The following is a 25,242-nucleotide window of genomic DNA, read 5'->3' as shown; positions in this document are numbered from 1 at the left end:
CGCTTTTGGACCGTTTCTACAGAGGTCGTCTCGTGACAGTAGAATTGGCAGGTTATACTCTCACCAAGTTTTACTTCAGTTGCACTTTTTGCCTACGCAGATGACTTGTCTATCGTAGTCCCAGACGAGGCATCAACCGGCACCGTCTTGGATGTCATGGACGGATACTGCCGGGGGAGTGGTGCAAGGTTGAATAGGTCGACAAGTGCAGCCATATACTTGAATTCCACTTCATCCTGTCCGCAGCCCGTTCATGGTCTAGCCCTGAAAACGAGGTTGCGAATTCTAGGCTTCCCATTCGATCCAGGTGGTCTGTCTCTTGAAAACTGGCAGCATGTTGAGGAGAAGCTTGAAACCAGAATTCAGGAATTAAGCGCGTTGTCGTGTCCATTGGCAGCTCTTGCGACAATTTTTCAGTCACTTCTGTTTTCTTTTCTCACGTATGTAGCATGTGTCTCCTGTTCTAATCCGAACCAAGCTTATCTTGGAGAGGGTCCTGTTTAGTTTCCTTTGCAAAGGAACAACTGGCTGTGTAGCTCAGCGGGTGCTCAAGTTCCCCAGGGATAAGGGAGGACTCGGAATTCCTGACCTGGGCATCGTGGCTACTGCACTACACGTCAGGTGGACATAGGTCGCCCTTAAATTGGATATGCTGCTGACTCGAATTTTTGCTTCCTTTTTTCATAGCAGCCGACTCTGTTCGTTTTCGCAAAGCACATTCTCTCACTGTGTGCCTCGCTCAGGTACTCATGTCCGCCATTTATGCGGCGGCTGCCAATTCTCTGGTACGCCTCCGCAAGGTTCACCCCGGCATTTCCAATTCAAGAACTAGTCGATATCCTCACCCTAGGTCTCCCCCCGCATTGCCAAAGGTACGATCTGTCCTTTCACAGGCCAAGCTGGAAGCTCATTATGGCCGGCTTCCTTGACGCCAGGCGAGCTACCTTCATGTACCGCCTGGCGTCGGGCTGTCTGCCGATGAGCTACAGACGCTTCACAGCCATCCCGACTGGTGGGGTGTGCCTTTTTTATGGTGGTAGGAAGGATACGGTTCATATCTTTTCGCAGTGTTTGCTTTCCGCAGCTCTCATTCAACGGATAGCTAGTCTTTTTAGCTTCCCAGGTATTGCATTTCAGACTCATTGTTTCTTGCACCCTTTGCCTAAGCAGGCGATCAACCACTTCTTGCTTATTCTCGTCGAGTGCTGATACCAAGTTTGGTTAGCACGCTGCGATGCAGTTTTCGGGGGGACAGCGCCGGGCCTTCACGAAGTGCACGTCAGAGTCATCAGTCAGCACGGAAAGAGGTCTGGTTCTATCTCACCTGGGAGCGGCATCACCTAGGCGAGAAGTTCCTCGAAGTGCGGGCTCACCCTGTTGTGGTTTTTGATGAGTCAGGTGGAAAGCTCTCCATTAAGTTATGATGCATGAGTCTAAGGTCGCTCGACTTGGCCTTGTGCGCCAGTCTATCCACGTGTTTTTGTTCGCCTTAATGGAGCCCAGAGCCAGAACCGGTCGTGGCGCACCCTCGTGCGGTCGAGCTGCCCCGCAGATGGTTTTGGTGCTCTCCATGGTTGTTTTCCTTGACCTCTTCTGTGTTAAGGCAATCCGAGGCAGCCCCCTTGTCCGGGAAGAACCGTTGGCCCGAACCAAAGCCCCTCACCCAGTCAACCCGGGTAGGTGGGAAGGGGGAGCACCAGGGTCAATGTAACGAATGATGCTGGGTTGGTGAGTACATGTAAGCTCTGGGACCCGGCACCTACGGGTACAAAGTCATCTACCCATCTGGCAACGGTGACCAGGCCAGTCAAGCAGGCCGCCGCCGACAGCTATGACATCGCTTTGTATGTTGTATGTTTGACAAGTGTACAATGTAACTTTAACTTAATATCAAGTTCAATAAACTCAGTTTGTCAAATGCTGCTCTTCGTCGTAGTTGCCGATCTGTGCTTGCCTCTACCGGAGCCCACCCCCTTCATCGTCGTCTTCCGTCGTCTGAATGCAAACAGTTTGCATTCAGACGTCACTTCGATAATAGCGTCACTTCGATACAACAGCTATCGAACTATGTTTGATGCGTTGCTATAGGACAAGTGAAAGGGTTATGCTGTTACTTATCCCTTCTGCCAGTGTCTTCACAGCGCCTAAAACTTGAAGTATCCGTACAACCGCAGCCTGAGAGCGACGACTAAGCCCTTTAGATAGAAGTATCGCACCGAAAGGCTGGGAAAACAGCGAGAGAGGGGAGGAGGATGAAGAGTCCGAGAAGCGGCGGCCCTCCAAGTGATCACTCAGTTCCTTGATCTTTGCAAACAAACACGGAGCGCGCGGGTGCTCTCTCCGGCGGCGCTTATCGACCGCGAGGTTGTTTCTCGGTTCCCGTGTTGGTCCGCACACAGCGTGCGGACCCCCAGCGCATGCTTGGGCGGGGGTTGGGGGGAGGAGGCCCGTTCCTTCGAACCGGCAAACAGCGCCGAGAAGCGGGAGAACTCGCGCCGCGGTCAAGTGAGGGGCAATTTACGGCAAAAGCACGTGATGCTATTCAACCTCTCCCATTGGTTGTCGGGACCTCGCTGGGGGTCTCTGATGGGCGGGTTTCTCGAGCGCCATATTGGAAGTCGGCCGGACGTCGGCTGCTGCGGTTGTCGCTCTCCTGCTACTGCACTGGTGTGTCACGTGAGTGCGCGGAGCGGCGGCGGCCCGGCGGCCGTCGAAGGGAAGAAAAAGCACAGCGCCACGCTGCGGACGGCGCAGTCAAGGGGACGAAGCGCCGAGTAGGAGACGGCCGCAGCGCCAAGAGCGCGGGGTTCCGCTGCCGACTCCGGCCTGCCGCCTGCAGCAGCTCTTCCCCGGAGCCGTGCGGGCGGCCCATCCCAGCAGCCACCTCGGAGCCAGCTGCGGACACACGGTTAGCCACCACGCACGTTGCCTGTACTCGCGGTGATCCGTACGCGCGCCGCGCTGCTGCTCCTACCGGGTCACAACCGCGCTCTCTCGCCGGGCTCTGGCGCTGCGAATTTAATGGTCCTCACCGGCGCAGAGCGAGGAACACAGCGCCCAGCGATGTACTACTGCAGAGTGCATGCTTTTCCCTATCCCCAAAACGGACGCTTCCTCACGGTTATCAGGGGTTGCTCACTTTTACTTTCGCATGCTTGCAGCACACATGACAGAAATACCGTGGTGTCTGTATTTCTGTCATAAGAGAGAGCCCTAACAAAGTTCCTAGTACTGCTTCTCTTTATCTTCCTGTTTTTCCAGCATAACCAATTTGTGGAAATATATTCTGCGCGGTGAAAATTCGGCTTCGCTGCTCGATATTAAGTGAAGCGAAATTGTCGGAGCTGCCACGGACCCGATGTTATCTGTCATAATGTTTCCCGTAATCATCTGAAGGCACGTTACGATATAATATCGTGACTATTAACCACATTACTCACCAGGAAGCCCTTCTAGCGTCGATATTTAATGCGAAATATAGTCGCCTTGGGCTGAATTCGCAAAACTTTTCGTTCGTAAGTGCTATTGGCCGCTCTTGCTAATTATATGTGCCACATCACGATTCGCAGGCAGCTATGCTAAGAACAGTTCTAGCGTGTCAACAATTTTGTGCATACTAACTATTCTTTCTTAGCACGCATGCGTGGCAAGATCTATCGCCGTACCAGGTTACAGTGCTCATGGTATAATACACTGCGAAGTGAGTAGTACTGCGCTTCTCAAACATACGTGCTTTTCGACCAACAAAATATCTACAAGGTCTTTCTAGTGGGCGGGTCCGGTAACGTATCCCGTAACAAGCGACTTCGAAACCTTGGGCACGCGCTGTAAATATCTCACAATTACTCGTATTAACATTGAACTGAACAGCTCGTGCATCGAAAGTAATGTAACACACGCGCAGGCGATGAGACAGAACCTATCGCAGCAGGAAATGCGCACAGATAACGGCGCTTGTTATCAGAGAACGCTGAAAATATATAAGACCACGCGGTAAGGCAAAGCATGCGCGGATGATAAGCCAGATCGACATATCACAACGCATGCGCATAGCTAGTGCCTGTTGTTATCAGAAGGCGATGCAAATATCGCAGATCACGCACTCGGCCGTTATAGCTAACCGTTTCGAAATTGCTAAAAAAGAAGTTTTTCGTGCAAAAATGAGGTTTCATTATTAAGGCACGCTGTAGGGGAGGGCTCCGGTTTAATTTTTGCCACCTGAAGTTCTTTAACGTGCACCCAATTCATAGCATACGAGCGTTTTTTCATTCCGCCCCCATCGGCATCCGACGCAGTCGCGGCCGGGGATCGAACCCGCGACCTCGATCTCAGCAACGCCACGCCATAGCCACTGCAGGACTACCGCGGCAGCTCCGTTTCGAGACGTATGTACTATGATTCTTGGAATAATGCAGTATGTATGAAAGCTACTGTTACTTGCAGCAGTGATTCTCTACAAAAGTACTACAATGAGACACCGACGCCACATGAAAGAAAATTTACACGCAAGCCCTGAATAGTTTGAGCTTGCAAATGAAGTTAAACTTCCGCCACGTGAGTGCTGTGCTCTCGACAACTGAAGCCCGCATTCGTTGAAGAGTCTCTGCGAAGCGATTACAGATACAATTGTGTGACGAAAGTTTCCCGGAATCGGAAAGAAAACTTGGTTGTATTTAGTTTCTTGTGCCGCCATCTCACGGTTCGATGCCGCTCTGTGAATTACGCATATTGCTCGCGCGCGTGCATACATTCGCAGACTTAAGACAATGAGTGCGGTAGTCGGGGCGAGCTACGCCGTCGATGGCTAAGAGTATCAGACGTAACATTAAGTTGTTTACTAGCGCTAATGACTGCCGCTCTGTGTCGAGGTAAAACCGCGTGGAGAGATTATGTGCGGTTGTGGCATGGTTTATTGCGAGTAGCTCCTTTCGTCATCGCGGACCGAAAATATCTACGGCTATAGCATCGTCTCAAAGCGAGCAGGCAGGACAAGTTCAGCAGAATAAATGGCAGTAGCATTTCGGGTCAGAAGCCCGCCTGACCACGCACACCTATGTGTTCCCCAGATCCCTAGCTTTTCCCCAAGCTTTCCTTCTCCAGAGGTCCTCGATGCCAATGCCACGGGCCTTCTCTCTGGCAGAACGGCAGCCCGGATTTCGGGAAACGCGTCGGCCGACAAGAGTGCCCTCTGTCACTGTTCTCCCTTTCCAGGATGACTGGTCGCCGGCCTTCTTCTTTGGCGATTTGGCCGGGCTAAACTCTTGTTGAAATGAGCTGTCGCTTCCACAGGCTCAGGAATATTAATGAAAATATAATGTTTTGCGGAACAGAATGTTATTATGCGAGTCGCTGGTTTGCAGATGAGGGTTCAGCAACGCTGTAGATGACTTGGAGAACACTGGAGACGAAATTACAACAAATTATTGAAGGCCTGAACTGGAAAAGTCCCACGATAAGTTTCGAGATTAGTAGGCAGAAATATTCAGAAGAGGTACCATCAGTCATGGAGGCACTGCGTGAATATTCAAACAAATAATCTATAAAGATTCCACGGCTACATTAATCCTCCACAAAAAAAAACAAGCCGTAAGATATCGATCAAGAAAATGCAAGGAGACACAATTTCTCTGAAGATATATTCACTAAATGCTTAGAAGTATTCAAGTTGTTAGACTGGTAATAGCTAGTGGTGAGGATCAATGACGAATATCTCACCAACCTTTGCCGTTTGCGCATGACATTGTCCTGTTCAGTAATGATGTAAATTATTTGTAACAAATGATTGAGAACCTTAGCCGACAAAGTGTAACATCAGGTCTCAAGACTAATACGCAGAAGACGAAGGTAATGTTCGTAGCCTGGATAGCTAGCAAGAATTCGCGATTTGAAATCAGCCCCTGAAATCAGGACAAGAGTACGTTTATCTAGGCCATTAGTCATGAGGGTCACTGATCACGAGAAAAAAAATTTACAGAGGAATAGAAATGAATTGGAGCGCATACAATTGGCATTACCAAGTCATGACCAGCAGCTTACCACTATCCTTTAAAGGAATATTGTACAATCACTGCACTATACCATTACTAACATATGGGGCAGAAGCTTGAAAGTTAACAAAGCAGCTTGAAAATAAGTTTAGGACCAGGCAAAGATGGATGGAACGAAAAATGTTAGGCGTAACGTTAAGAGACAGGAAGACACCGGTTTGGATTAGACAGCAAACGGCGGTAGCCGAAATTCTAGTTGGCATTAAAGGCCCCCTCACCATTTCTGTACATTTCAGTCTGGCCATTTTGAACTGACAAGCGCAGTGCACACATTGCGCGATAACGATCGTAACAACTTCCAGCGTATAAGCAAAATTTGCTATGGGGCCTGGTGAAGGGCGATTTAAGAAGAAGAAATGGAGCTGGGCAGGCCATATAATGCCTAGGGCAGATAATTTTTGGACAATTAGAGTTACAGAATGGGTTCCTAGGCAAGGGAAGCGCAGTCGAGAACCGCAGATAATGGGGTGGTTGGACGAAATCAAGAAATTTGCAGGTGGTGTCAGTTGGCACAAGACGGGGATAAATGGAAATAGCTTGGAGAAGCCTTGGCGCTGCAGTGACCATAAATATGACGACGATAAAGCTGAAAACTAATAAGCAATAAGGTAACATACCGAGTTGTGCGCAGGGGGAGGAGGCAGCGAACAAGAGCAGACAATTGGGCAAGTTAATATTTGTGGATGAGGGCAGCGCAAGTGACAAAAGCGCAAGAAAGCCGTCTCACTTTTTTAGTTTTCGTCTCGTGCGGCTACCCCCAATCATAAAGCGAACAAGAGTTCATGATTGGAAGTCATCCTCCGGAATCTGTGAATGAGCACCTTCATCTAGGCCCCGTAGTCGCAGGGTACTCGGGTTATGAGAACATCCAATCCGTCAGACTCTATAGACTAGAGTCGAAACGTTGACGTCTACGATGGCATATGCTGAGTGCTGTGATACGTAACATTTCACAGGTCAGACAGGACGTCCGCGTTCACCATAAAAGTCCGCTGAGTGTCATAATTACCAAGCCGGCCGCCACTGACTCTTCTTCTACACCTAACGCTCCGCCTGTTTCCATTCCGTGGGACTCTACTCCGATGCATAGCCTCAAGTTCTTTTCTCCGACGGGGCACACGCGCTCTGATGCCCCGTATGTCTGCTCTGTTCCCCGTAATCGCGTCTGGGCTGAGACAAACCTTGCTAGCTGTCTGACCTGGGCCTGCTGGGGTCCTACGCTTTGAGACCCTGTGAACTGCCCGAAACGTTCTGCCACCTCGTTCGCAACAAATGCTCACCAACCGCTGAGGCTGGACTGTGTCAATGGATAAAGGCTACTCGAGAAAGAGTGCTTAGTGGTGCCGGGAAACGTGCAGGCCAGCCTGGGCTCTATGTGTGGTTACTCGTGGACAATCGGTTCCATAAGTCACCCATGCAATTTCTGCGCAAAGCAGGCCTGCACGCATTTATTTACCGTTTATTTGACTACATTAACATGCTGTGTGGTGTAATCCGTGCGCTGAAAAAAAAGGGGGATGTCTTAAAGAATATGAGCGCATACAACCGAAATTTCCAAGTCAGGAACGCAGGGTTACTGGTATGTTTGAAAAGTATATAATCACATGCAGGGTGTTTCAGCGAACACTTTCAAAAATCTTTAAAAGTTGCCTGTGGCAGATATCACAATTCTAGTTCATGAGCTGGTCTACTCGAAGCGGAGGACAATACTTGTAAAAAGAATTGAGATGCAAAATCGACTAATTAGTAGAAATTCACTTATTAAGTTTTTAACTAATTACAGTATGGTCCATATTGCCATACTGCCATACTGTCAAAATAAACATTCATTCATTCATTCATTCATTTATTGCAATTTACAAATGCTAGCCGTGGAGTTCGCAAGGCGGATTCACTTGGAACGAATTTTCAAGATGACACGAGTCTTCGAGATATAAATTCCCGAACTTTGCGGAGAAATGCATTGGCATTCCAGTTAATTTGTTAACAAAACGTCGTTTGATGCACTGAAGCACACAAGTAACTGGAACGCCAATGCATTTCTCCGCAAAGCTCGGGAATTTATATCTCGAAACTGGTGTCGTCCTGGGAATTCGTTCCAAGTAGATCACTGCTGGAATTTACAAATTGCAATATGGGTCATACGATAATTAAGTAAAACGCTAATTAGTGAATTCGTTTCAATTAGTCGATTTTGCATTTCAATTTTTTGTGCGCCATGCCATAACCACTAATGGCGTTCTTCACTGGTCGATTCGGAGCAGGATTTCTTGCTCCGCGGCAAGGAATTCGAATTTCACTGGTCGATCTGGAGCGGGTTCGCGCGTTCCACTGGTCGTTTCCGATCAACTCGCTCCGCGCCGGATCGCTCTCACTTGCTCCGCCGCCGAGGCGCGGATTCGGGCGGAAATAGCTCGCGTCACCTCCGTCTTCAAGCGAAATCGCTACCCGATTGGTACGCACAACATTGTGTTGCTTCGCAAAATGGCTGCGTTCGGTGCTGCTGCAGAGCTCGCGTTTAGCGATGAGAGCTCGGACGACAGCGATTACGAGGTGACGCAATTGCTGTACGAAGCATTCTATGCACGTTGTCCATGCACAATCCTTGCGGGCGCGACATGGAAATGACGGACTCTGCGACTGCCGCGGTCAAATCACGCACTGGGGACGGCGAGTTTGGTTACCGTGGAAACGTACAGAGCGGAAGTCGGGCATGGTTTCCGGAACCGGTTTCTGTCACGTGTACGCAGACTTCCTGTGTGATCCCCCGCGGAGCGTTTCGCGCTCCGCGGGCCGATTCGGATTTGTGAAACCCGAGCGCTCGCTCGAGGATTTCGGCGGCCGCTCCAGATCGACCAGTGAAAAACGCCATAAGCTACCGTAGCGAGTCGCAGTAGACGATGGCCGAGGATGAGGTGACAATGAAATTGGTAACTTCTCAGGCAGTCGGACTACCCAGGACGGCAACGATTGGGGATCGCTGGGAGAAGCCTTCGCCTTGCAGTGCACAGAAGAAGAAGAAGAAGAAGAAGAAGAAGAAGAAGAAGAAGAAGAAGAAGAAGAAGAAGAAGAAGATGATGATGATGATGACGATGATGATGACGATGATGATGATGCTAGCGACGACGACGACGATGATGAACTCGTTTTGCCTTGACACTTAAGCTACGCACGCTTGCTGAAGAGGAAAGGTCGTGATGTTTCGGAACGCAGGGGCGCTTAGGCTCTACCCATTACTCCTGGACACGGACTTACTATAGGAAGGGCTGAGCGGGTGAAACAGAGAGCGCGTATGTAGCAGGTGTGCAAGCCTCAAGCACGGAACCATAATGCCGCGTGTGTGTCAGTTAAAGCTCAATGTATTTCAGGCGAACTGTCCTCGAGGTTAACGTGTCAGGGAACAACAATGTGCACAGCTTAAGTGTCTACTAGCCACGTTCCTGGACCATGGAATCGACAAATTGCGGCAACGTAGCCGGAACTTGCGGCATAGAGACAGAGCACGGAAATACCTGTAAAAAAAGCTATTATACAGAGGCTTAAATTATCAATCAAGATTTATAAGGACATGCAGATTTTCAAAAAAAAAAATTTAAAAGGAAGGAACGAAACAAAGCGCCCCAAATCGAGCATTGAGATATAGCGGTCGGTCAAGCTCGAATGGAATAAACTGTTGTGAATCACAATCACGCAGGCTACTTCCAGTATACGAGCGTTCTTATCCACGCCGTGATATTGATCAGCGATTTCAGCGAGCGCTCCGAGCACAGAAAACTGTCGCATCTCACACGAGACTTTCATCGCCGCGGAGAGAAACAATTAAGGGCAATTATGGGAAGCCAATTATGAGAAGGGCGAATGTCTCAAGCTATAATGTATGCTGCTCTTAGACGGACACTTGTTTGTTGGATTCGTGAGGTTATGGCAGCGCAAAATAAAACGGGACACAAAAGCAATACACAGAGGAGGTAGCGTATATCAAGTGTCAAGCTCATGAGCCACGATCCAGGGAGCGTCTCTATAGCCGCCAGTATAAAAAGAACTCAAAACACTTCAGATACGGAAGAAGCATGCTCGCGCTTTTCCAGGCTGGTTTGCTGCGACTGTATATATATAAGCACTCTCGTAAGCTAGCATTTATTTATTTATTTATTTATTTATTTATTTATTTATTTATTATTATTTTTTTCTGAAGAGGGTATGCGTGAACGAGAGCCGAGGGCCCGTATTCACAAAGCTGTTCTACACGCTTGACCGCTTCGTAATAGAAAAGGCGCAGGCCAAATGCGATAGCGAACATCCTTATTCGCAAAGCTGTTTACGCGCCGGTTCGCAAGAGAACAGTTTGCCAGCCAATTGTGACTGAGAGTTCCCGTATTTACACAGCATACTAAACGCTCGAGTGATTCGTAAGAGCAAGCGCCAGCCAATCGTTTCCGGAAATCTTCCGGAATTTTGGGAAATCGCCTGTCGGGCAGATAGCAGAATTCTTGCCCTTGAGCTGGATTGTTCAGAGAGGCGGACATTACTTGAACGAGAAATAGAAACAAATTTTCAACTAATTAGCAAAATTAACTAATAACTTCTTACTTAATTAGTTTACGGCACATATTGCAATTTACAAATCGTAGCCGGTGAGCTTGCAAGGCGCACCCACTTGGAATGTATTTACATAATGACACCAGTTTGGAGATATGCCCTATCAAAGTAGCCGTAAATATGCGCTGTTGTTCCACTTACTTTTTTAACGAAACGCTCTGTTATGCATTGAAGCACAAAACTAGAACGCCCATGTATTTCGTCACACACTTTGGCAATAAATATCTCGAAACTGGTGTCATCCTGGTAGTTCAATTCAACTGGATACGCCTTGCAATCTGACCGGCTACAATTCGTAAATTGCAATATGCGTCGTAAATTAATTAATCAAGAAGTTAATTAGTTAAATTTCGTAAATTAGTTGAATATGTGTTTCGATTTCTCGCTCTAGTAATGCCAGCGCCTCTTCGAATAATGCAGCTCAAGGACAACAATTGTGCCATCTGCCACAGGCGATTTTTAAAAATTCCGGAAAGCTTAGAAATGACCACCTGCATATAGGGATCATATACAAGGGAAAACGGTCGGCCAATTACTAACGTTTCTTAAACATCAAAATGTTTTGTTAACGAGGCCCCTTATGCTTCCAAGTGCGCTGCTTGTGTTCACCTCCTAAGTGGCCGAAAGAAGAAGAAGAACAAGAAGAAGAAGAAGAAGAAGAAGAAGAAGAAGAAAGAGAAAGAGAGAGAGAGAGAGAGAGAGAGAGAGAGAGAGAGAGAGAGAGAGAGAGAGAGAGAGAGAGAGAGAGAGAGAGAGAAATTGGTAAAAGCCAGTGTAAGGAGTTGTAAGGAGAAGTATCGCCCGTGTGAACATAATCCGCGGTTGTGAAATGACCTGCCCGAATGCACTCAGAACCGACGTTAATTTACCAAATTACAGCGATGGCTGGTAAGAGTATACTTTAACCGTATTTTGTTGTTGCAGTTATCATCTTATTTATCGTCGCAATATAAACTAGGCATAAAGAGCCTCGATTCCGCGGCCGACGTTCCAGCCGCCACACCATCTTCAGAGCTCTCAACGTTGTCATGCCGCCATCTGCCGTCATCCTCGTCGTAGTCTTCGTCTGGCTATAGCTATGCCAACGTCTTGGGTGATGTTTAAAGCTTTCTTTTGTGCGGTTCTCCGCGTTTTCCTTTTCCTTCTCTTTTTTCTTGCGTAACCGAAATGTGCACTTCGATTCGAAATAGTTCTTCGTCGGATCTCTAGCTATCACCATTGACCGCCGCCTATCTTTATACGAACCGCTACAGAGAACGAACAACCCTGTGAGTACAGGCCACTAGGGCATAAGTAGTTCGTTCGCATGTCAAAGGAATTACAGGAGACGTCCAATCGCGACAGCGAGCACGTTATTGCTCACTGGCACCCAACGGCAAAGAGAAAAAAAAAAGGTCTCACGCATGCTCATGTGTGAATTCGCATCTAGCAGCTGAGGGACTTCATTCAGACGATCCAAATGGACCGAAAAGCCGACGGGCGCTGTGTGCTTTGGCGCCTGGAGGCTCCTGTTCCGCCGCGATGCTGCCAGGCCAGCTGCTTGCATGCACGCAGGGTGCAATGAGCCGTGCGCTTCGCTTGAGCCTTGGGTGTTAATTGCCCGTAGCGAGGCGAGCCGATTAAATCCCGGTAAGTGGCGGCGAAGTGAACGCCGATGCTTCTCCGTCGGCCTAATTTCGAGGGGAATTGATCCAGGCCGAGGCGCGGGTTGCACGTGCCAAACAGGGCCTCGGATCCAAGGACGCGTTCATTATGCACTCTCGTATTCGCTCGAAGAAACGTTTCGCGGCCATTCCGCACTTGTTATCTGCACTTGTTATGCAACTTTCATCCGGCGCCAGTGGAGCGTCCGCAGGGGACGCACAACTCGCGCAGCATAGTTTCGTGCTGCTGGTCCTTGGGGGGCTCCCCTGTTGGGACGCGACGGTTGGGTCGAAGAGCTCTCTATACTTCGCACCTCGTAGTGCGCTGGGCGCAACTGTTCTTCGAAGAGCGAAGCAGGGGGTGCAAATGAAATACCGGCGCGTTTACGTGCGCGGTACGCCGTTACTTGGGATACGTGTAGACCACAAACACGCGCAAAAGCAATCGAGGAAACCCTGTTTGTTCCCCTAGAACGATGGCAATTCTGCGCAGAGAGCCGCCCGTCCTTGAATTATTAATCCGGATGCAGAGAAAGGTCAAGACGGAACGGATAACCTGTCCGAGCAGTAGACTGCAGCCAGCACCGACGTGCCAACTACGCTTCTTAAACGCACGGGACCCAAATGCGCGACGGGAAAACAAGCAACTGATAGAGCAAGTAGATGGCGCGTTACACATGGAAATTCGGTGCCCGGTACGTGTCGTATTGCATCGTACAAGTTTACTGTTACGTAACTATACTGTGTTGCGTGAACGGCACCCTTCGCGTTACCATTTTTCTGGCTATCCACTATGCAGCGTAGCGGGCTGTCGCAAAAACCTTCAACGCTGCGGTCTTTATGCAACAGTGACTATAGTTTCGTCCACAATGCGGTTTTCAGTGCCATAAATGAGCCTGGTACACCGTGCGCTACTTAAGTCGTGTTTGCGTTAGTGCAAGAATTATTGGCGTAAATAACGGGCGTCTCAAGCAACCGCAAGGTGGAAACACGTGCGGAAAATGCCTCCTTTCTCGAACGTATATATATATATATATATATATATATATATATATATATATATATATATATATATATATATATATATATATATATATATATATATATAATCACGCAGGCAACCAGTCGGAATGTTGTTGAAGGAATAGAGTCTCCACACACTATAGCCGCGCATCAGGTACGCAGCGCGCAGTTCTGCTCTTACGGCCAAAGCTGCGCGCCTCCCAGAAACCTTCTTGTTTGTTTCCTTGCTTTCTTTGTCCCCAAGCTTACGCAGTTTGAACTTATCAGCCTATACAAATGGTCAAACACTGCATAAGCCGGACTTTAGAAGTGGAGAGCTTTAGGTATTCGGCTATATATATATATATATATATATCGCCTGACCGATATGTAGATATGCGTAAACACGTCCCTGCGAGAATGCAAGAACCACACAGGACGAACCGCACGGAGGACGACCGAGCTAATAGAGAAAGAAAACACTAACGACGATGTAAGAGCGATTTCGACAACCTGCGATGACCTTTTGCGATAACACTAATATATAGGGTAATCATTTTCGAGTCCTCTTGAGTTTTTAAATGTAGCCTGTTGTAGGTAACGTAGTTGTAGTCCTTGAGCTGGATTATTTAGAGAGGCGAGCATTACTTTCGCGAGAAATGTAAACTCTTATTCAATTAATTAACTAATAATCACTAACTATCTTCTGAATTAGTTACTTTACTGCACATTGCAATTTACAAATTGTAGCTGCTGAGTTTCCAAGGCGTATCCACTTGGAATGAATTTCTAGAATGACGCGTTTGGTGATATGCGCCATCAACTCGCTGTAAAAATGCACTGTTGCTCCACTTACTTCAACAAAACACTATTTTATGCATTGAAGCACAAAACTGAAACACCCTTGTGTACTTTCCCAGACTTCCGGTAATACCTCAAAACAGGTGTCGTCCTGGAAATTCAAGTGGATACCTCATGAAAGCTCACTGGCTACATTATGTAAATTGCAATATGGGCCCTACAGTGATTAATTGAAAAGTTCATTAGTAAATTTTCTTTAATTGCTTAAACATGTGTTTCGATCTCTCGTCCGAGGAATATCCGCCTCTTCGAATAATCCGGCTCAAGGACAAGAATTACGCTATCCGCCGCAGGCGATTTCTAAACATTGCATAAAACCTAAAAATGATCACCCTGTATGTTGACTTGTTGACTCCGGCACCTGCATTTTCTTTATTTCCTTGCGTCCAGATTTTTGTACCGGCTGTTGAGGCAAGCAGCGCCAAAAACAACTTAATACTAATGAAAAAAGACTCCCGCGATTGGTCGCACAATGTCTTGTCTCAGCTTCTTTACCTCGGCGACGACGACGACGAAGTTACTGTGCTCGGTTGCTCGTTTTCTTCTGGTGCTGCAGTTTTTCTCTATTTGTATTATTTTCATGCATCAGTAACAGATAACGACGTTTGTGCTGAATCCTGAAGTCTCCTGCTCTGCTGGGAAATCCTCGCCGCGGAACTTGTCATGGAAGATATGGTCTTGGACGCGTCTGGCGGGCAGCATAGACCGCCCGCGGCTTGGAAGCGGCTCAGTTCGGAAGTAGGATCAGACGCTACTGATTCCGAGCTTTCTGACTCAAGATCGGAAGATTCGGACGCTTTGATACCTGTCAAGCACCGCCGTCCAAGACGGACGTCTCCGGCATCGTCCTCAAGTGAAGGGACTATCATATACAGCACCATCAAGACTACGACAGTAGCTTTCATGCCCGTCGACGCGATGGTAAGCCTGAATGCTATCTCTCGACAGAAACATAATGATTTCTTCTTCAAACTTGCCCCTGGACTAATCCAAGAGGTTCGCGTGAACCCCTGGAAAAATGTCATTGGTGTTGACACAACTGATGACAAGATGGTGCAAGCTCTACTTGGTTTGTCTGAAATATGTGGGGTCCACACGCGTCCCTGCATGCCACAGGGTACAAATATAGCAGCTGGTGTCGTCTCTGACGTGGACTTGGATCTCAAAGACGTACGACGTTTTTAAGAACATGATCGTTTGCACGCCACCATGCAAAATAATTAGCGTTCGAAGACTGGGCTCGTCAAAGTGTATGAAGATACTTTTCGCCTCTGGAAACCTGCCTAGTCATATAAAGGCTGGACTTGTGCGCTGTCCTGTTCGACCTTTCGTACCACGGCCTTTGCAATGTCATAAGTGTTTTAAGATTGGTCATGTTCAGGGCTTTTACACCAGAGATCTGGTCTGTGCCAAATGCGGGGGGAATCACCATGTAGATTCCTGTGAAAGTCAGGCATATCGGTGCCCCAACTGTAATGGTGAACATTTGGCAACGGATAAAGAACGTCCCTCATTGAAGAATGAACTAAAGGCACTAAAAGAGAAAGCCAAAAAGAAGGCAGCAGGAGATGAAAGCTCCCGTCGCCGTAGTGCTGCCCCAGCGACTGGAAAAGCCGCGCGTTCGAAGAGTGACAAAGGCACAACGCATCGGAAAGCAGGGGGGCGGACCTTCTGCCTCTCAGACACATCGTGGCCAGCACTTCCAACGAAACCGTCGGAACAAGTATCTACAAGGACTTCGACCACAGTGGAAAGCACTGCAAATACAGTACCTAAACCGATATCAGCCAACGACGATGTGTAACTTGTCAATCTTCTGAAGATGCGTGTCAACGTCATCAGATCTCTAATCGCCGTTCGCCAGACACCAGCAGCGTCAGCAGCAGAGTAACTTTTGGAGGCCCTCGTTCCTGTCCTCGACGGCCTTCACTAGATGTTTTACCGGAAACAATTCTAACAGTTGTCAGCAGCCTCGCCCCTTTGTGCTGCGATGGAATGTCAGGTCGATGCGACCGCGGCACGCTGATCTAGTCCTTCGACTCATCGCTATGAAGACTCCACCAGATGTTATAGCGCTTCAGGAGACTAACGTAAGGAAAGATGAATATCGATTGCCAGGCTTCGTGGGTGTTCACAGTAACACTCCATGCGCGGAACCAGCTTGTGGCTCTTTCCAGTGTGTGGACGCGGCGCATACGCGCAATGCTTCAAAAGCATCAGTGTACGTTCGTGCTGACTTGGACTCCGCGGTTATTGACACAGACTGCATCTGTGACGAAGAGTTTGAGTGTACAGCTGATACTGCGAGCCTCAGAAGTGTGTGTACGACGGTGGCAAGCATATACAACAGGCCTAAACGTACTTCCGATACCTCACTACTTGAGTGCTTAATGTCTCGATGTGGTGCATCGTTTGTGTTATGCGGAGATTTTAGTGCTCACCATCCACGATGGTGTAGCCGTCCCCAAGACAATCGTGGGGCAGAAATTAACGAGATCATTATCAAGAACGATCTGCAAATACTGAATCACGGTTCACCTACATTTATAGGTAGAGGAAAGGAGCATTCCACTATAGACCTTGCGATATCAACGAGATATGTGTGCTTAGCCTGATCATGTGAAGCCGACTCGTGGGGCTCAGATCACCTACCCATTTGGTTAACACCAACACATACTGCGGGTCGCCAGGATGTTGTTTATACAGTGACTAACTGGGACAAGTTCCGACAGTTGATCTCAGAGACGGGCACAGCGCTCTAAACGACGCACCGACTGGACTATATACAATCGCATTGATGCAGCCATACAGCGGCATACAAAACATCTTCGGCGCAAGAGCTGGGAAGCTTTGTCTAGTTCGTTGCATACTGGAAGTGGTTTTGGAAATGTATGGCGCATACTGGAAGGCTCTCCGCACACCTGAAATCTGCAAGAATCCTACGGCTGCATTGAGCATAGCGACTGGCCAGTCACCAGAAGTAATAGCGGAGGCATTTGCAGACATTTTCGCCTCTCCTGCATCCAGTGACACCGCAATTAGCGACCTTCCTTCTTTGACAAGTCACAGCACCATAACCGCTTCCTACGGTCCAGCCTGCCAGATGGACGAGGCGGATTTCACTCTTGACGAGCTGCGACGCGCTGAGCTTCTCCAAACGCCGCACTGCTCCAGGCGAAGATGGTGTGACGTATCAAGCATTACGGAACGTTGATAAGAGTTTTCATGACCGTATATATTGGACGAGTATAATGAAGTATGGAGAACCGGTGTAATCCCTGCTGAATGGCAATCGTCCGTGGTAATACCAATTTTAAAGCCCGTGCGTTCTGCAAGGCACATCAAGTCCTACCGGCCAATATCCCTAACTTCAAATGCCATCAAGTTAATGGAGCGAATGGTCTTGTTTCGCTTAGATGTCAGGCTAGAGGAGCCGAATTTTTTCATGTCATGAGTGGCTTTCGTCGCCGCCGTTCAGCTCTGTACAGCATATCAGACCTTGTCTCAGCGCTCGAATTTGCTAAAGGAAACATGCATTCCGCCTACATGCTCTTCCTAGACATACAGCAAGCTTTCGATTCAGTTCCGCATAAGGCGATTATTTTCGCTCTTGCAACCGCGGGAATTTCGGGTCGTCTGCTCCACTTTGTGCATAATTTTTTATCGGAGCGCCGGATGAAAGTTCGTGTCGGAGGAGTAACTAGCGAATACCGAAATGTGAAGGGCGGTGTTCCGCAGGGCAGCATATTATTGCCGCTTTTGTTTAACACCGTACTCGCCGCGCTTCCAAGTCGTTTGCCTCGGGACACTGACTTCCCTGTGAGCATAGCTGTCTACGCAGATGACATTGCTCTGTGGATAAGCGGCCCTTCGCACCTTGGTCCGCGGCTTCGTGCAAGCTTGCAAAGAGCTCTCAACGCTACTCCGGAGTACTTGGGGGGACGTTGGCCTGCTCATATCACCTGCTAAGTCGGCTGCAATAGCATATCACCCTAAACAACGCGCTCATCGAACAATGAGCCGACTGTATCTTGACGAAACGCCTATAAACTCGGTGCGACAGCACCGTTATTTGGGGTTAATTGTGGATGATCGCATCTTTTGGCATCCTGCCGTTAAATCTGTACGACGCAAATCGCACTCCCTCCTTAAGTATGTGGCCGCCTTGACTACTAGAGCTGCTGGCTGCGGCCAAACGACGGCTCTCCAGGTGTACAAGTCATCTGCACTCTCAGGCATGATGTACGTATTACCAGTTTTGAACATACCACATAGTTTGATGGCCCAACTGGAGCGAGATCATCGCGTTGCCCTTCGACTAATGCTTGGATTACCTCGTGAGGCGCAATCTATTGCATTACTCACTGAAGCGCATCAGTTACCCCTGAGGCTGCAAGGAGACCAGAGAGCTCTGTATCATATTGAGCGTCTGCACCGCGCATCGAATGGTCAATCGCTCCTGGATCGTCTCATTCACCGCCCGTTATCTTGCATAGGAAAAATGGCGGCATTATTTATGAATATCACTACCATTTCTGAACATGCTGCTTCAGATACGTCTCCGCCTCCAAAAGATATCACGAAACACGCATTCCCCATTTACCTCACAATACCTTACACGCACAAAAAGTATGATAAGCCTGTTTCGGCAGTATTTCAATTGGCTCAGTCTAACATGTTCGAAAAGTTTCCAGATTATCTTCAAGTATTCACAGATGCATCTGTACACAACGACGGTCAAGGCGCCTCTGCAGCTTTTTTCTGCCCTTCAACTCAAGTACGGCGTATCTTTCAAATACCTCATCCAACTTCGTCAACAACTGCGGAACTAGCAGCGATTAATGTTGCACTGAAATACGTGCAAGAGGAGTTTCGAAGGTTGCCATCTTTACGGACTCCCGTGCTGCCCTTAGCAGGTTAGAACGCAGTGAGATAGATTGTCCACTTGTGCGCAGCATTACTGACTCTGCGAGCAAAATTACATCGCGTGGGGTATCTCTCGTTGCTCAATGGATACCTTCACACGTAGGAATCGCAGGAAATGAAGAGGCTGATCGGCTCGCTTCAACTTGCGCTCATAACAACTGTGACTGCCCAGAAATTTTGTGCAAGCTTGATGACGCTCGTCTGCCGATTCGTCGCCAGCTACTCAAGCAGCATCCAGACCAGCGCGTCGTAAATGGAACGTTCCCGCCCCGTGTTCGCGGTCGAGGCTTGCCTTGTCGCGCTAGAGCACAACTACTCAAGCTGAGGGTTGGTTGCGTGAGCGTGCACGAACGTTTATACAGACAAGGACGTGTGGCAAGTCCATTGTGTACGTCTGGTGGCTACTGCAAGACACTTCAGCACCTTATATTTGAGTGCCCCGCTTTCAGTGCGCAGCGCATGTCGCTAGTGAGAAACTATCATCTCCTTGGCCTGCGGTGTGCCGCACTCGATGAATGTTTGTACCCCAGTGGTTGTGCGTCTAAACGTGATCAGGCCCATCGCGCCCTACTTACCTTTCTAGAGTTAACTAACTTAGGTTCACGTTTGTAGCGTCGAAATTATTCTATTCAACATTCTGTAGTAGCGTGACCTTCAGTGACCGGCCCTACTGTGTGTGATCTTTACTGTGTTCTACTTTAGTCTTTATATTTGTCCTGTTGCTCTTCCTTTCCTCTTTGCTCCCCTCCTTCCTCTTACATTTCTGTGTTGCTGTCACCTCCCTTCAGAAGAGTAGGCAGGCGTTGGGCCCCTTCCGGTGGTAGTTGCCGGCCTGCTCCTCGCTTTCCCTTTCCTCTTAACTGTGTATATGTGTTCAAAACAAATAATAATAATAATAATAATAATTGTCTCATTGGTGGTGAATATATCAGCGACTCGGTGAAGGTTCCACTACGCCGGGCCGTACCCGGGGTGCTATTGTAGATATCAGCGAATTCCTCCATAGTCTCAAATAGCGCAATGGCGGCATTCTGAGCCAATCAGAGTGGCCGTAGCAGCCCTCTGGGCCAATCAAGGCTGACAAGATGACGAATTCGGCATTGTGGCGAAATTTGCTCAGAATAGTACCCTTGGGCATAAAAACTTGATAAATAAGGGCCCGATGATATTTCGTGCGGATCACAGGGCCGCGATTTTTTAGCGATGCCTTCCGCTAGATTGTATGCCATTCATATGATCCGCCGTTCACAGCCGGCTGACCCCGTCGATAACGCGGGCGGGCCGTCGCTCTGACCCAATGAAGCGCGAAAAGCGCGAGAAGGAATCGCTACAAAATCGTGGCCCAGATGCCGTGGAATATAGCAATAGTACGCGTATTAATAACGAATGCGGCCTGCCAATGACAAACAGGTTTCCTAAATTAAAGGTTGTGCGAGTTCAGCCTCAGTGCGTGTGTTCACAGGAGAGTCCGTACGATGGCGCGGTTTGTGTAAGAAGAGGCATTGGCCAAAAGTATTTCAGAATCCGTGAAGGCGTCCGATCATTAATAATTTAGAGACAGTTCTTACGAACGAAATGTATTTCGAATTCGAGCTAAAATAGCAAGACTTTCTACGTATGCAGTTTAGGCACTTTTGAGTTGCTAAAGTTCTCTTTAAATAAATACGTGAATATTCGTACTGATAAGATTCTGCCAGCATTGGTTCCTTTGGTGTATTTCCGTACTGCTACAGGGCTCCCACATTTCGCCATCTGTGCCTTTGTGTGATTAAGATTTGTTTTTATATCCACGTGTATCCAAGACCTAGTTCGTTCACTTTAATAGACGAATCGGCAGTTGTGTCTAATTACGTCTATAATCATCAACTGCACATTGTAGCAATATACAGGGTGTCCCAACTATCATGCGCCAAGATTTAAAAATATGCGCATGCTACGTAGCTGGTCAGAACCAATGTAATGTTGTTTGCCGTCACTTGGAGATACTCAGATTATTTTTTGCATTCCGCCTAATTACATATTTAGTCTTAGTTAACTAATCAACTTCTCAAGTATTGTAATTGGTTGAAAAGTGTCAGTGAGAAAATTATAGAACAACATGAGAAACTTCCTATACAGCTTTCTGTTGCTCAATACGTGCTACATAAAATTATTTTTCTGAGCGTGAAAGAAGCCCGCGAATACACGCAAAATTGCTGCGCGACTGGCCGCAAGACAGCACGTTCTGCACTCTCTCAAATTAAACACAAATCGGTCAATCGTGTCAATCGAATGTTACGAAATAAATAAATAAACGCACCAGGACACACTAATTGTTAATACAGAAACACAATATCAGTTTCAGTAAAGAAGGTTATTAAAGCTTTCAGATCTGAAATATATCTCGTAAATATTATGCGCTGCTCAAGACTGCACAGAAGGTTCCGAAATGAGAGACACCCATGGGCAGCTTGCACGAAGCATTTTACCGTGGATAAATTTGATGGCGGCTAAAGAGCTTCGCGGAAGTGCTGGGCTGCAGAGGCAAGTTGCGGAGTGCACAAGTGTTAAAATTTTAGCGCCAGTGTCACTCCTTCGTCACTCGATAAGTGCCTGTGCAAAAACTTTCTGTCGCTCGCGCGAAGCTTATTATCCATAAGTAAACTGCTGCTTCGTGCAAGCGGCTCCCGACATGTATATTTGTCTCGTTATTCCAGCTGGGTGAAACAGGCCCGGAGCGCGCAGATCGTATTAATGCATTGGCTGCGGCAGAGTCCAGTGTGGCTGCGTGCAGTTGTCGCAGTGGGCGAGGGATGCGCGGCCTTTCTTCTTTTTTTTTTTTTTTTTTCAGGCGGTGTCCGTTTGACTTTCCCGCCACCGCCCGCGGGCGCAAACTAGGGCGCACAGGTTCTACTTTCGCTCTCATGCTTACAGCGCCGCTCCCCTATGGGTCACGCTAGAACGTCGTTACCAGGCGGGCCGCGCACTGTTTGGCCTTTTTCTTCCCAAATCACGAGATGGGAGCCGACCGCTCGTCTGGTGCGCCGCGACAAGCATGTGGATGAAAGGAATCCTCGGAAAGCGTTTTCGGGCGCTTGACGGAGCTGCTTTTTCTGTCTTTCGTGTTTTTTTTTTCTCTCTTCAGTCCTATCGCGCGTTCAGCCTTCGCGCATATCGAATTGTGGATCCATAGCACCGTTTTAAAGAAGGCCAGAAGCTGACAATGGACAAATATGTACACAGCCACGGAAAGACGAACAGTATACCGCGTCACTCATGCGTCATACCGGCGTGCTCAGTTGCCGCGTTGTATATACTGCCTAGTTCGAAGTCATTACAGCGCTCTATGTCGTCTAAATCCGGGGGAAGCAAACACGCACTTTCGGATTTTCCACGTCGTTCCACTGCAGATAGCGAAGATAAAGAAAAAATGGCGTTGCATGAGCTGCTGAGTTCGAGGTCGCGGGCTCGATTACGACCGCATTTCGAGCAGGGCGAAATGAAAAAAAAAAATGCTAGTGTACTTCAATTTCGGTGCACGTTGAAGAGTCCCAGGTAGTAAAAATTATTCCGGAGTCCCCCGCTACGGCGTGCCTCATAGTCAAATCATATTGTGGTTTTGCGACGTAAAACCACTGAGATAAAGAAAAGGTACCTCTTCTGTTATTCGACTCAGCCGGTTTCTGTAGATCGCCGTTAGGAATTTATGTGAGTTAACGGGGAGTACACTTCAAATCTAAATGTAACGACGTTGCAACACTGGAAGAAATAATAAAAAGAAAAAGAAACAGAAAAGCGTTCGCACCATCCAGTTCGCGACATAATCTTTCAGATATCCATTAAAGAAGTCAATTCGAAGTAAACAGGAATGAAAACCCACATTAAAAAATTAGGCGGTGAGCTTTTAACGCCGATAAATAAAGTTGCACGCACTTTATTTTTTTTAAAATATCGCGGTTAAGGCTGTTTGGTTTGTCGAATGTTCTTGTGAGAGAGTTTAGCAGGCAGACAGATCACGTATTCGTCAACAACTACGCGGAAGACACTATAAGCCTTCGCTAATACGAAACTATGCATCAAATTTATCTTTTTGTTAATATACGGGGTTGCCACACATATCTACACATTCATGGAGTTCGAAATCGCCTGTAATAGAACATTGAAGTTGCACGCTTAAAGTTTATACACCAATACGTCGGCGCTTGTGATTCTCCGCATATGGTAGCGCGGGCACAGGTACAGCTATGCAGCAAGGGCGGGTGCTGCATACTGTATCTCAGGTTCCCACTCGGCAATACGCGCGGAATCAATTTCCAACTTAGTGTGCTATACTATCGACAAGGCGGAAGGGGTTTCGAAAAAGAAAAGCGAATTTGTCAGTCACCAGGTGCTCGCGGCATCGCGCTGCGCTAGATTTTCTCTCTCCACATGGTTGTACTATGAGGAGGTGAATGACACAGTTTCTTTTCGTGCTTTCATTTCTACGCAATGAGATAAAACGATCGCAGTCTTGACAGCGCCCTTCTTTCATTCGCGACAGTCCGGCGAGATGATGAAATAGTCAAGACAATGTGCTCGCCTTCGTATGCGTGTCCCACTGTTCCTCTTCTTTCTCCTTTTGTTCGACCCAGTTGGTCGTCGCTGTTCACGTCAATAGCCGGTGGACGTTCAACGTCGTAACGGCAGCGCAGTCGCCGTGACTTTGTAGCGGGCGGGAAGCTGCTGGCTCTTTTTTCTGACTTCAGCATAGTTCGGGAAAAGCGTCGCGCGTGTAGTACAGACGATTGTTTTGAACATAGCTCGACAAATTTTGGGAGTCCATTGTCTCTGAGGGCAGAAACAGTAAGGCGGTGACTGTGAAACAAATGGGCGAAATCTCCGTTTCATTTTTATTTTTCCTCATTTCTTCTTTTAACACAAAGCACCCGCAGATGGACAATGTTCGCCAGTGATCGAGCCGCGTTCGAGCACTTCGAGCGTGACCCGCAGCCCCGTCGGCGCTCCATGGCAACGGCCACTGGCACGAGCCCCCAAGCGCGCACTCTTCGTCAGCCCCGACCGCGGACGACTATGCAGGTCGTTTGAATGACTCGCTTGCAGCTGGGGTTGGGGGGAAAAAGGGCTTGGAGGTGGGAGAGAGCTTTCATGATGACGAGTTTTCAACGTAGGCTGAGGAATTCGTTTTTGTTTTACCAATGTTATTACATCGTTTTTGCCGCAAGAAATGGGTCGCCTCATACCATGAAAATAGATGGACCCCGCTACTCATTCATTTACCTCCGTGGACCAACGGACAAACTTTAGCAAACATCAACGGATGGAAACTCTTGAGAAGCATTGAACAGGTTACCGTTAAATTTAGGCGACCGTGACACCTCTAACAGGATGCATTAAGTTTAAGCGGACTTTGTTTAGAGGAACGCGGAGAATTCGTTTTTGGACAACTTGCTTTTTGCAAGACGTGCTCTAGAATAACCGAGGTGCTGCCTTTACGCTGCTCAAAGCGAGGTCACTATCCAAATTTGCCACAACAAAGGACTGATTGCTCTCGACTTTTTATTCACTTCTCTACCCTTGTGTAGGTACAACGTCTCTCTGTCTGAGCTCACTCATACGTGCGTGAGAAGTGTTCAGATGTCAGAGCGGAGAGGACTCCCTTTTCCGGCGTGCGCACGCCCACATGCAACACACACGCGCCGTATACGCTCCTGTGTGCAACCAGATGTTTCCGTATCAGCGCCGGTAATGTCGCATAACAGAGTCCATACAGTATTCAATGAATAATTCATAAAGAATTCCTTGTTTTTCCGTAGTGGTGCCTGCCAGCAGGAGCGTCAACACCGTCATAAAGGCCTTCCTCGGGTCTACTGTCGAGCAGCGTGTACAACCGTAGACTGTTGACAAGTGGCGGGAAACAAAATGTCAGAACAGGCACGAGGAAAGAGGCAGGAAGTGTCCGCATGCAGTCAGCAGTCGTTGAAGCGGCATTTCGCACATTTTCCGTAAGTCAACAGCGTGCAACGCCATAAGGAAGCAGGCAGAACAATAAGCGCGCAAGAACATTGCGTGATTCGTTCTGACGGTCTCCTATACAGCGTCCCAGTAGCAGAGCGCACAGTAGGGCGAGTTGCTTCACATTCATTTTGCTCGCAGCGCAACGCCGACGTAGGCACATGTGGGAAGGA

At 48.1% G+C, this 25,242-nt stretch overlaps 1 protein-coding gene across 2 annotated transcripts in view; it reads left to right on the top strand.

Annotated features, from left to right (window-relative positions):
• LOC142558001 (ubiquitin-conjugating enzyme E2Q-like protein 1) overlaps positions 1–25,242 on the top strand; it is a 197,915-nt gene that overhangs the window by 88,569 nt on the left and 84,104 nt on the right. Inside the window, exon 1 of one of the 2 annotated variants that reach the window (XM_075670185.1) lies at positions 2,721–2,908. The exons of the other annotated variant lie outside the window; for it this stretch is intronic. The gene's annotated coding sequence lies outside the window, so the exon portion shown is untranslated. Of the gene's footprint in view, positions 1–2,720; positions 2,909–25,242 lie in introns of those variants that run through there. 2 annotated transcript variants of the gene reach the window in all.

Source organism: Dermacentor variabilis, chromosome 1 (genome assembly GCF_050947875.1).
Source record: "Dermacentor variabilis isolate Ectoservices chromosome 1, ASM5094787v1, whole genome shotgun sequence".
NCBI lineage: Eukaryota > Metazoa > Arthropoda > Arachnida > Ixodida > Ixodidae > Dermacentor > Dermacentor variabilis.
The sequence above is the reverse complement of the archived record's forward strand: the minus strand, read 5'-3'. Positions and strand labels throughout refer to the sequence as shown.